The 11431-nt window shown below is 48.1% G+C and overlaps 1 non-coding gene across 1 annotated transcript; it reads right to left on the bottom strand.

The window, feature by feature from the left end:
• Positions 1-2525: 2525 nt before the first annotated feature.
• Positions 2526-2629, bottom strand: LOC127681827 (U6 spliceosomal RNA). Its single transcript, XR_007977188.1, has one exon. It is a non-coding gene; the product is annotated as a U6 spliceosomal RNA (small nuclear RNA).
• Positions 2630-11431: the final 8802 nt, after the last annotated feature.

Genomic DNA, 11431 nt, shown 5'->3' with positions numbered 1-11431 from the left:
AGCTCATTTGTCAGAGTGTGCCCAGCATGCACGGAACCCTGGGTTCCATCCTCAGCACTGAATAAAACTGGGCATGGGCATGCGGATCTGCAATCCCAGCACCTGGCAGGTAGAGACAGGAGGATTAGAAGTACAAGGTCATCCTTAGCCACGTAACAAGCTTGAGTCAAATTTGGACTACATGAGACTGTCTTAAGTAGGAGGAGGAGGAAGAGGAAGAAGAAGAGAAGGACATGGTAGAGGAAAAGGAGGAAGGAGGAAGAGAAGAGGAGGAGGAAGGGGAGGAGGAAAAGGAGGAGAAAGAGGAAGAGATGGTGATAGTAGATATCCCTGCAACCACTTCTATATTGGCCAGAGGAGGAGCACTTCCCCTGGTGGAGGGATTGCATACAAGGCCAGGTCATGATTGCACAAAAACACAAACTTTAAAGACTATGATTGGGCTTTTAATTATAGTGGCGCATGCCTTTAATCCCAGCACTTGGGAGGCAGAGGCAGGCGAATTTCTGAATTCGAGGCCAGCCTGGTCTACAGAGTGAGTTCCAGGACAGCCAGGGCTACACAGAGAAACCCTGTCTCGAACCCCCGCCCCCCAAATAAAAAAGACTATGATTGGTACTACAGACACAAAGCTGTGATTGACCCAAACAAGTCCTGTGATTGGTTTAGAATAGATGGCTCTCTGGCTTACCTGACAAGGAGCTGTTTCCTGGTGTTGTAACACTGGGCAGTAAACTCTGGAATTGCCTGCTTTCGGTATCACAGGCCTGCTGGTCACGTGAAGACAGAGGCAGCAGCCATCAGACATCATCGTTATAATAGCAGCAATGCCCCAGTGGCTTGACAGTGGACGCAGTGACTGTCTGCTGAAGAGAGCCGAGGCAGTAGCTCGACAGATACAGGTGTCCTGGTGACCTTGGAAGCCATCCTGGCACCTCTTGCCTAGCTTCCGATCCCTCGTGTTGGGCTTCCAAAGAACACTGCTTGGCAGTTGCTGTGCAAATGTTGAAGTGACAGGAAGACATGGTACAGCGTTTGTCAGCTGAAGTTGTGACTGTAGAAGACTCAGGACCACCCACTGGCTGCACCCACAGACCTGAACCTGCCTGACTGTGTGGGAACCACCCACTGAACCAGGCTGCCTGGCAAGGCCAAAGGGTCTGATTCAGAAGCCTGCACAGCAAGTCTAACACCAGAGGGCGCTCTTTGCTGTTGTTCATGCCTGCTACAGGTCTTTGCAAGATGGATGGGAAGCCGGCCAGGAGCAGCATTTGTAGACCTTATATCTATCTACAATTTCTATCCAGGTGGAGCAAAAGAAACTCTGCCAGTTGAGTGGTGACAGGGAAAGACTTGGGCTGAGACAGTCAGGTGGGGAGCAGAGGAAGGTACTGTGCCCATTGTTTGTGGTACTGGGTCACTACAATTGTCAAAGCAATTTGTTTCCTGCATTAGGGAATGAACCTAGGGCCTTTGGCACAACAGGCAAGTAGTGCTGTTCTAGTGAGATATATACCAAGCTACATTTTTTTTTTTACTTTTATTTTTTATTTTGAGGCTCCAAGTTGTACAGACTGGCCATGAACTCAATGTATCCAAAGCAATATTACTGATTAAATGAAAGTTACCCATGTACTTTCACCTAGAAAATTCTGTAATCTGTATTATGAAATGTAAGTATGGGAGGGTGGAGGTACAAAACACAAGGTTGGACAGGTGCAGGTACACATACAGACATGAATGGTGTAGGCACACACACAGGCATGGGAAGATGCAGGCAGGGTGGAGATATCAAAGACACTGTTGGGCAGTGATGTTCATAACAAAGCAGGAAACAAATTTCCAGCCTGTCTGTGAAGGAATGGGCACAGCTGTAACGAGGCTTCTTCACCCATAGCCTCTCACAGGCTCTCCTCATGGTGCCAGGCCTCAGCTCCTTTGCATGATCCCTTCAGTCCTGGGCCATCAACTGCAACGCACCCTCACCAATGGCCTTCCCTGATCTCTCACAGTGCCGAGCCTCAGCTGCTCTTCATGACCCCTTCATGCCTTCAAAGCCAGTACCACCTGGGTGACTCTTATACATGACTAAGTCCAGCTGTAGCACAAGGTACAACCTTGGCTATCTCTGGAACACAGCTTCTTTGCGCTCTCAGAAAACACTGCCCAGAAGATTTCACCTCAGTAACGCTGGTCTCTTCTTCTTCCTCTTCCTCTTCTTCTTCCTCTTCTTCCTCCTCCTCCTTTTCTTCTTCCTCTTCCTCTTCTTCTTCTTCTTCTTCTTCTTCTTCTTCTTCTTCTTCTTCTTCTTCTTCTTCTTCTTCTTCTTCCTCCTTTGACTTTTTAATGAATATATTTTACAAATACACTAGAGAATCATGCAATGCTTCCTGCTTGGATGCGATCCTGGGCCACAAGTCTGCACTCTCCTTTGCAATGAGACCTGTGATAGCAGAACCTTTCATCTCGCCTTCATTGTTTACTCTGATCCCTGCGTTATCTTCAAAATAAAGGAACACCCCATCTAAAATATGGAATGCCTCATGAATTTGCGTGTCATCCTTGCACCAGGGCCATGCTAATCTCTGTATCATTCCAGTTTTAATATATGTGCTGCTGAAGCGAGCACTGGTCTCTTCTTAATCACTACCAATTTCTTAGTTCCAGCTAACCCCTATTAATAGTCCCAGTAATGCAAAGGTTTCATTTTAGTAGTTCTGGTATCTTCTTAATCACATCTGATTCTTCCCAGCTAACCAAAACCACAGAATCTTCACAACGGCCCTGATAAGAGTCTTTAACCTTCCCTCTGAAATTTTACAAGCCAGGCCTCCATCTTCTGCACTGTCCTCAACATTATCTTCCAAGCTCCTACACAACATCCCACAGAGCTCTTAACATCCAATGGCTCTTCCAGCTCAAAGTTCCAAAGTCCTTCCACAGTTTTCCCTAAAACATGGTCAGGTTGTCACAGGAATACCCCACTATGCTGGTACCAATTTGTCTAAATTGGGGTTTCTATTCCTGAGGGTTTTTATTCAGCTTACATTTCCACATTGCTGTTCATCACCAAAGGAAGTCAGGACTGGAAATTAGCAGGTCAGGAAGCAGGAGCTGATGCAGAGGCCATGGGGGGATGTTACTTATTGTTTTCCCTGGCTTGCTCAGCTTGCTTTCTTATAGAACCCAAGACTACCAGCCCAGGGATGGCACCACCTACAATGAGCCCTCCCCCATGATCACTATTTAAGAAAATGCCTTACAGCTGGATCTCATAGAGACATTTCCTCAAGGGAAGCTCCTTTGTCTGTAATAACTCCACCTTGTGTCAAGTTGACACACAAAACCAGCCAGTTCATCTGTCTAAATCAGTGGTTCTCAACCTTCCTAACGCTGTGACCCTTTAATACAATTCCTCATGTTGTGATGACCCCAACCATAAAATTATTTCACTGCTACTTCATAACTGTAATTCTGCTACTATTATGAATTGTAATGTAAATGTCTAAAATGTAGGCTATCGGATATGCGACTCCACAAGTTGAAAACAACTGATCTGAATCGTCCCACTGGCAGCCTGCTCCAATTCAGACTCTGGATCAAAGAATCTCCAGCTAACAGTTTCTGTCAGTTGGAGGCCATTTAAGAATGGATTCAGACAGCAACAGCAAAAAGCCAGTTGGTGCTGGACCATGCCTTTAATTCCAGCAGAGGCAGGAGGATCTTTGTGAGTTCGAGGCTAGCCTGGTCTACAAAGCAAGTTCCAGGACAGCCAGGGCTACACAAATCTGATCGGTTTCTCCACCACTGAAGTGAACCAACTGAAGCTGAGTCAGAAGCATAAAGGCAGGATGTTGAGAGGCAGCTCTCCGGCAAGTCCGGCATTCTCAAAGGTGGAGATCAGGAAGTCATGTGCCCTGGATAAAGCAAGAAGGTTCCATGGGCTTGGGGCATGGCACAGGGTGATGGCATATGAACTGGGAACTGGGATTATGCCCATCTAAGTTTAAAAAGCTGAGCCACTGGGCAGGCACTCGTGGGTGGGTAGCCAGAAACTCAGAGACAGGGAGAGATAGCATAACAGCTGAATTCTCCTGGGGGCAGAAGAACAAATGGGGTTTCTTAGCTTGAGCAGGGGATGAGTGGGGGTGAGCAGGGGTTCCAACCAAACAAAACCCCGTCTCCGGCACAAAACAAAGCCAAACCCCAAGAAACAAAAACGGTTTCAGAAGAAAGCTCAGGGACTGTTTATTTGAGTTAGAGCAGGCAAGCTGTAACCCTCAGGGCATCTTCCCAGAGGAAGAACCAGGCCTCTAAAACAATTGCAACACTGTTTCCCAGAGCAGCTTGTCAGTGCCTGGAAACACTGACGCATGAGGCATCCATCTTTATTCTTGCAGTGACTTACAGGAGACATGGCAGCTCCCCACCTCTGACATGTCCTGTCTCCCGATTAGCGTCACCATCTGGGGACCAACGGCACAATACACAAGCCCCTGCTCTATCTCCAAAGCTCATCATCCATGACGCCCCCTCTACCCCCCCAGCTATGACCACACTGTTATTCTGAGCTGAGATAATGCAGGGGGTTATGATGTGCCAGCACCAGTCCTGAGGATCCATAGGTTCCTACTCATCTGACCTTAATAGTCACTCCATGAAAGCAGTTGCTTTTGGTCCACATTTTGCAACCAGAGTCATGTTGAAGATCACAGGGATTGCTTGGAAGATCACAGGGAATCACAGGGACTGCTTGGGCTCCAGGAACCTATAAAGTCATTCTTTGGGCCCTTTTAACTTCAGTTTGCTCATCTGAAAAGTGGATGGGGGAGGGAGGGGGGTACTAACCTGACTCTACCGAACTGGACTGCTGGTGTATCTGTGAGGTGTTTGCCAGTGGATGGAGCAGCCACTGCCTGCTAATCTGTGAACTGAACTGCCAATTTCCAGATAACACAGACAGAAGTTACTCCAAAGAACCTTTCTAAACAGGTCCACTTCCCCCATATCCTTTCTTTCTCACTACCTCTAAGAACCATCATTAAAAATAGGATTATATGAGCCGGGCATGGTGGCACATGCCTGTAATCCCAGCGCTTGGGAGGCAGAGGCAGGTAGATTTCTGAGTTCAAGGCCAGCCTGGTCTACAGAGTGAGTTCCAGGACAGCCAGGGCTACACAGAGAAACCCTGTCTTGAACCGCCCCCCCCCCCCAAAAAAAAACAAGGATTATAAGCCAGGCAGTAGTGGCACATGTCTTAATCCTAGCACTTGGGAGGCAGAGGCAGGTGGATTTCTGAGTTCGAGACTGGCCTGGTCTACAGAGTGAGTTCCAGGACAGCCAGGGCTATACAGAGAAACCCTGTCTCAAAGAGAGAGAGAGACAGAGAGACAGAGACAGAGAGACAGAGAGAGAAAGAGAGAGAGACAAAGAGAGACAGAGAGAGACAAAGAGAGACAGAGAGACAGAGCGAGACAGAGACAGACAGAGAGAGAGAGAGAGAGAGAGAGGGAAAGGGAGGAAAAGAAGGACAGAGAGAAAGAGAGAAATAGGATTATAACGGGAGCTTTGCAACAGGCAAGAGAACAGTTCGAGCGTTCAGGGCACAGGGCCTGCTTTGAGTAGGGTAGGGAGGGTTGGTTCTGCCCCACCTTCAATCAAAAGTGGGTGTGGGGTGATTCTGTGATGGCTTTCTCCAGCACAATGAAACTCACAGGCACCACCCTGAGAGGGCCCTGTTCTGCTGTCTGTCTGTCTGTCTGTCTGTCTGTCTAAGGAACCCTGAGCCATGACACTTCACTGTGGTATCCACCTTGACGTCGGGTGAGTCTCTCCACACGTGAGAAGGACGAGGACAGACTGCGGGAACTGGGGACAGCAAGCCAAAGCATGGCTGAGTCGGACAGAGGAGAGCCCACCTGCAGCTCTGGGCAGCGCTGCACGACTGCCACTAAGTGTGTGTGCCTGTGTGACCTGTGTGACAGTTGTACTTGTTACTGTGGTAGTGTGCATGTGAGAAATTCAGTCTGCTCCTAATGTTTAAAGTAAAAACTATTTTTAAAAAAATTGACAAAGAGTAAGGGGAAAAACCCAGAATGCATGTTTCTCAAAAGAAAATAAACAGAAATCATCAAGTAGAAGCAAAAATGTTCCAGGGGCTGGAGAGATGGCTCCGCAGTTATGAGCATTGGCTGCTCTTCCAGGTTCTGTTCTTCCCAGTTCTGTTCCCAGCAACCACACAATGGCTCAAATCCATCTGCAACTCCAGTCCTGGGGGGATATGACGCCCTCTTCTGGCGTCCAAAAGCACTGCATGAATGTAGTGCAAAGACATACATGTAGGCAAAACACCCACACACACATAAAAGAAAAAAAATAAAATCTTAAAGAAACCCAAACAACATTTCGTTTAAAAGTTGTTTAAAACTACTAATCACCAGGAAAGTGTGAGTTAAAACCACAATGAGACAGCCAGGCAGTGGTGGTTCACGCCTGTAATCCCAGCACTCTGGGAGGCAGAGGCAGGCAGATTTCTGAGTTCAAGGCCAGCCTGGTTTACAGAGTGAGTTCCAGGACAGTCATGGCTACACAGAGAAACCCTGTCTTGAAAAAAACAAATCTAAAACACCATTATTAAAAATCCAAAAGAAAGCAAGTAAACCTGAGGACCGGCGTGTGGGAGGGGACTCTTCCATGAGGTGTCACTAGGGATACAATAGTGACAAGCAACATGGAAGTTCTCAGAAACATTACAAACAGGACTACGGACCCATGTCTGGCTGCATCCAAAGGAAACGCTGTCAGCATGCCGAGGGGTGGCGGCTCTCCTGTGCTCACCACTGTGTATTTCACAAAGACCAAGACACAGGAATGATCCTATCAGTGAATAGGTGGTGTGTGCATGTTAGTGTGCCGTGGAATGCTGCTCGTCCGCAGCAAAGACCACAGCTCACTCGTGTGCAGCATGAACCTGGAGGAAGTTAGGCGAAGTGAAATAAGCCAGCAAAACTGTGCAGGCCATCACGTATGTACAAACCAAAAGCTCAGATCAGAGACACAGGGTCACATGGCTAGGGGCTGAGAGACTGGGGCGGGGGTTGTGGGGTGGGCATGGAGGGCAGAGGCTGGGGAAAGGGCACAGACTTCCGGTTCTGTGGGGTGAGTAAGCTCTGGAGACCCAGCGTACCATATGGGTACACAGTGGTAGTGCTGATTGTGTGTTTGAAATTTGCTGAGAATAGAATTAAATATTCTTACCAATCTTCCTGCCCTGTTCCCTCCAGTTTCCAAAGTTTCCCTGTGGAATGAGCTGGGAAGTTCACAAAACTCACAAGAATGTTATAAGGCTCAAGGGCCCCTTCTTGGGTTTATGTTTGCAGTAAATAACAGGTTCGAGAGAGTAGTGGTCTCAGTGGATTTTCAGCTTTTGTGATTCATCATCACACCATGGCGGGGTCCTCAGTGAAGCAGCTGTCCCAGGCGCTTGCGTGCCTGTAAGCAACCCCATCCCCATGTCTGTAAAGGGGCCCAGGAGACTCATTGAGTCACCAAGTGTCTTAGTTAGGATTCTCATTTGCTGTGAAGAGACACCAAGACCACAACTCTTACAAAGGGAACCATTTAGTAGTGGCTGGCTTACAGGTTCAGAGGTTTGGTCCATTATCATCACAGCAGGAAGCATGGCAGTGTGCAGGCCGACGTGAGGCTGGAGAAGGAGCCGTGAATTCTACATCTGGATCTGCAGGCAGCAGGTGGAGACTGTGTGCCACACTGGGCATAGCTTGAGCATAGAAGACCTCAAAGCCCACCCCCACTGTGACACACTTCCTCCAACAAAACTAAGCCTGTTCCAACAAGGCCACAGCTTTTGATAATGCCACTCTCTATGGGCCAAGCATTTAACACATGAGTCTATGTGGGTCTTTACTATTCAAGCCACCATGTGCCAAGCTAGACAAGGGCAGCATCGTTTGGTGTCATCAGTGTACTTCTGGAGTGGATAGCTGGTGTTCATGTCACTCAGGAGAAGACATGCAACACAGACAGACAGACAGGCATGCATGCATGCATGCACGCACACATGCATGCACACAGGGGGGATAAAAAGCCAGGCAGTGGTGGTGCATACCTTTAATCCCAGCACGTGAGAGGCAAAGGAAGATATATCTATGAGTTTAAGGCCAGTCTGGTCTACAGAGTGAGTTCCAGGACAGCCAGGGCTATACAGAGAAACCCTGTCTTGAAAAACCAACACTTGCCCCCAAAACAAAACAAAAGAAACATACTCACCAAGAGGATATGTGTTGTGTAGGGCTACATTCATGGTCTCTTTATCCTAGTGTGGTCCACAGACTCTTTTTGTTTTATTTTATGTATATGAGTACACTGTAGCTATACTGATGGTTTTGAGCCATTATGTGGTTGCTGGGAATTTAAATTCACGACCTCTGCTTGCTCCAGCCAGCCCTGCTCACTCCAGCCCAAAGATTTATTATTATAAGTACACTGTAGCCAGGCATGGTGGCACACGCCTGTAATCCCAGCACTTGGGAGGCAGAGGTAGGCGGATTTCTGAGTTCGAGGCCAGCCTGGTCTACAGAGTGAGTTCCAGGACAGCCAGAACTCCACAGAGAAACCCTGTCTCAAAAAAAAAAAAAAAAAAAAAAAAAAAAAAGGACATTGTAGCTGTTTTCAGACCACCAGAAGAGGTAGTCAGATTTCTTTTACAGATGGTTGTGAGCCACCACCAGAAGAGGGAGTCAGATCTCTTTTAGGGATGGTTGTGAGCCACCATGTGGTTGTTGGGAGGTCCACAGGCTCTTGCTTGGACATGTTGGACAGAACCTCTTTCTCAGCTGAGCCAGCATTTAAAGGGCAGAATCAGGCTGGTGAGATGGCTCAGCAGGTAAGAGCACTGACTGCTCTTCCAAAGGTCCTGAGTTCAAAACCCAGCAACCACATGGTGGCTCACAACCATCTGTAATGAGATCTGAAGCCTTCTTCTGATGTGTCTGAAGACAGCTACAGTATATTCATATACATAAAATAAACAAATAGATCTTTAAAAGGCAGAATCTGGGAACTGGAGCTCCTAGGAAGGGAGGGGTGTGTTCTAACTGTGCCCCTGGGTCTGACTCCCTTAGTGTCCACTGCCTCAGATCCTGCAGGGTCGTAACACTGTAAATTATATAAAACTTGCAGTTATAGGGTTTGGCAACTTTTCTTTGCTGGGATCTTTGCGGTTACTGCCCCTGGGGAACTGCCCTCAGAAGGGGAGGGGTGGTGGGGTGGAGCAGGGAGGGAACGGCTGTCATTTTCAGCTCTTTACAAGGTCAGAGCATGGCTCTGTGGGAGTCAGAGACAGCTCATCCACTCAGGGGAGAAGATTAATTGTGCTGACAGGGAGGCGTGTCGTGATCTGTGGGTGGGAGGTTCACGAGGCCTGTAAATCTTCCCAAATGACCCACTATATGTCTTGTGGTACAGTCAACCAAGTTAACGCTGATTTCAAATGAGTCCAAGGGCCTGAAATGACAACTTGTAAAAAAACAATTGCTTTTACCTTTCTGCATGTCTATGTGTGGTGTATACACATATATGTCTTTATGTGTGGGAGCAGAACCACATGTTCACACAGAAGCCAGACGTCAAGTGTCTTCCTCTACATCTCTCCACTGTACTTTTTGAGTCAGGATCCCTTACTGAGTCTGGATCTCAGCAATTCAGCAAAGCTAGGCTGCCAGTAAGTCTCAGGGATCCTCCTGCCTCTGCCTTCCCATGCTGAAATTGAAAGAATGAGAAATACAGCTTAACACCCCAAAGCCTAAGTTTAGGGATGCTATCACACACCTAAGAGCCCCAAATACCTCAAATTCCAGACCCCGCTCTTTGTTAGAAACTAGGTGAAAGGTCACATTCCTTGAGCCCTCTCTCTATATGGAACTAGGTGAAAGGTCACATTCCTTGAGCCCTCTCTCTATATGGAACTAGGTGAAAGGTCACATTCCTTGAGCCCGCTCTCTGTATGGAACTAGGTGAAAGGGCATCAGACAGGCCCTTGAATACATGATCCTGGCTCTGAAAGGTAACTGGAAATGAGCTAACTAACTGTTTATCTAGCTTCTGTAAACTGCTTACACCATCAACCCCCACCCAGGAGTCTGTGCAGATGAGGACCTCTGAGACTATAGGAAACTGATTGAAGCTGATTGGTCTACAAAGCGCGGGCTTGGATAATTTAAACTGATTGGCCTAGAAACTGAGTGGTACAAATCAATTGGCTCGCACTGCGCAGGCTCTGGATGCTAAGGAATGATTGGTTTGCAATGCGCGGGCTTTGTTGTAAACCTATAAAAGCTGTCCCGATTCTGCACTCAGGGTCCACAGTCCTCTACCCCTCTCCCCTCCCCCGCGTGGCGTATGACTGGGGGGTCCATGTATGCCATGCAGGGGGTAGAGGACTGTGGACCCCAGTGTGCCTGGAATAAAAATCCTCTTGCTGTTTGCATCAAGACCGGTTCTCGTGAGTGATTTGGGTGTCGCCTTTCCTGAGTCAAGGCGTGGGGAGTCCTCGCTTTTAGGGTCTTTCATTTGGTGCATTGGCTGGGAATTGCGACCACCTCTCACACCGGAGAACCGACTTGGAGGTAAAGGGATCCCCTCTGGAATGTGTGGGTGCTGGCCGGTATCTCTGTTCTGAGTGCTCTGTTCTGTTTTCTGAGTCTGAAACACGTGCTTTTGGTGTGCAGCTGTCCTCTCGGGCTGTAAGGACCGGAGGACCGTGATTGGCAGCTGTGCTAGGAGGATCACAGGCTGCAGCCCTGGAGGACGCTCCGGGAGGTGGGGAGAGTCAGGGATGCCTGGTGATCTGCTGTCGGTCAGAGGACCGAGTTGTGTTGTTGAAGCAGAAACTTCCCCCTCTGTGGCCGTCAGATTCTTTCGCCTGTTTGTGGGAGATATGGACAGGTTGCAAGGATCTGGATCTATTGGTTTCTGTTTTGTGTGTCTTTGTCTTGTGTGTCATTGTCTACAGTTTGTCCATTGGACGAGTACCACGGTTTGTTTTCTGTCTGCCTCACTGTTTGTCAAAGTCTGAGTCTGTAAACCTGTCTGAAATTTCGGTTTTGCTTGCAAGCGTCTGGGGCTCTGAGAGCTTGTCTGGTGCAGTGAGTTCAACTAGCAGACGTGCTAGAGTCGAAACCGCAGGGATCTAGAGGACACTTTAGGCCCTGGAGAGGGCTGAATAAAACTCTTCTCCGTCTGTAAACAGCAAGGCAGTAACGGCAGGAGCCGAGTTTTGCTGAAATCTGATTTATCTGGTTCCTGCAGCGTGTGCAGGGGCACCTGGGTTCTGAAACCATCTAGGGGCGAATTGTGTATTGATTGTCCTTGCTCTGTGTTCTTGGTTCTAGAGGCTGATGGTGGCAGGGTC

Source organism: Apodemus sylvaticus, chromosome 3, assembly GCF_947179515.1.
Source record: "Apodemus sylvaticus chromosome 3, mApoSyl1.1, whole genome shotgun sequence".
Classification (NCBI taxonomy): Eukaryota; Metazoa; Chordata; class Mammalia; order Rodentia; family Muridae; genus Apodemus; species Apodemus sylvaticus.
Note: the sequence above shows the minus strand (reverse complement) of the source record. Positions and strands in the feature narration are given on the sequence as shown.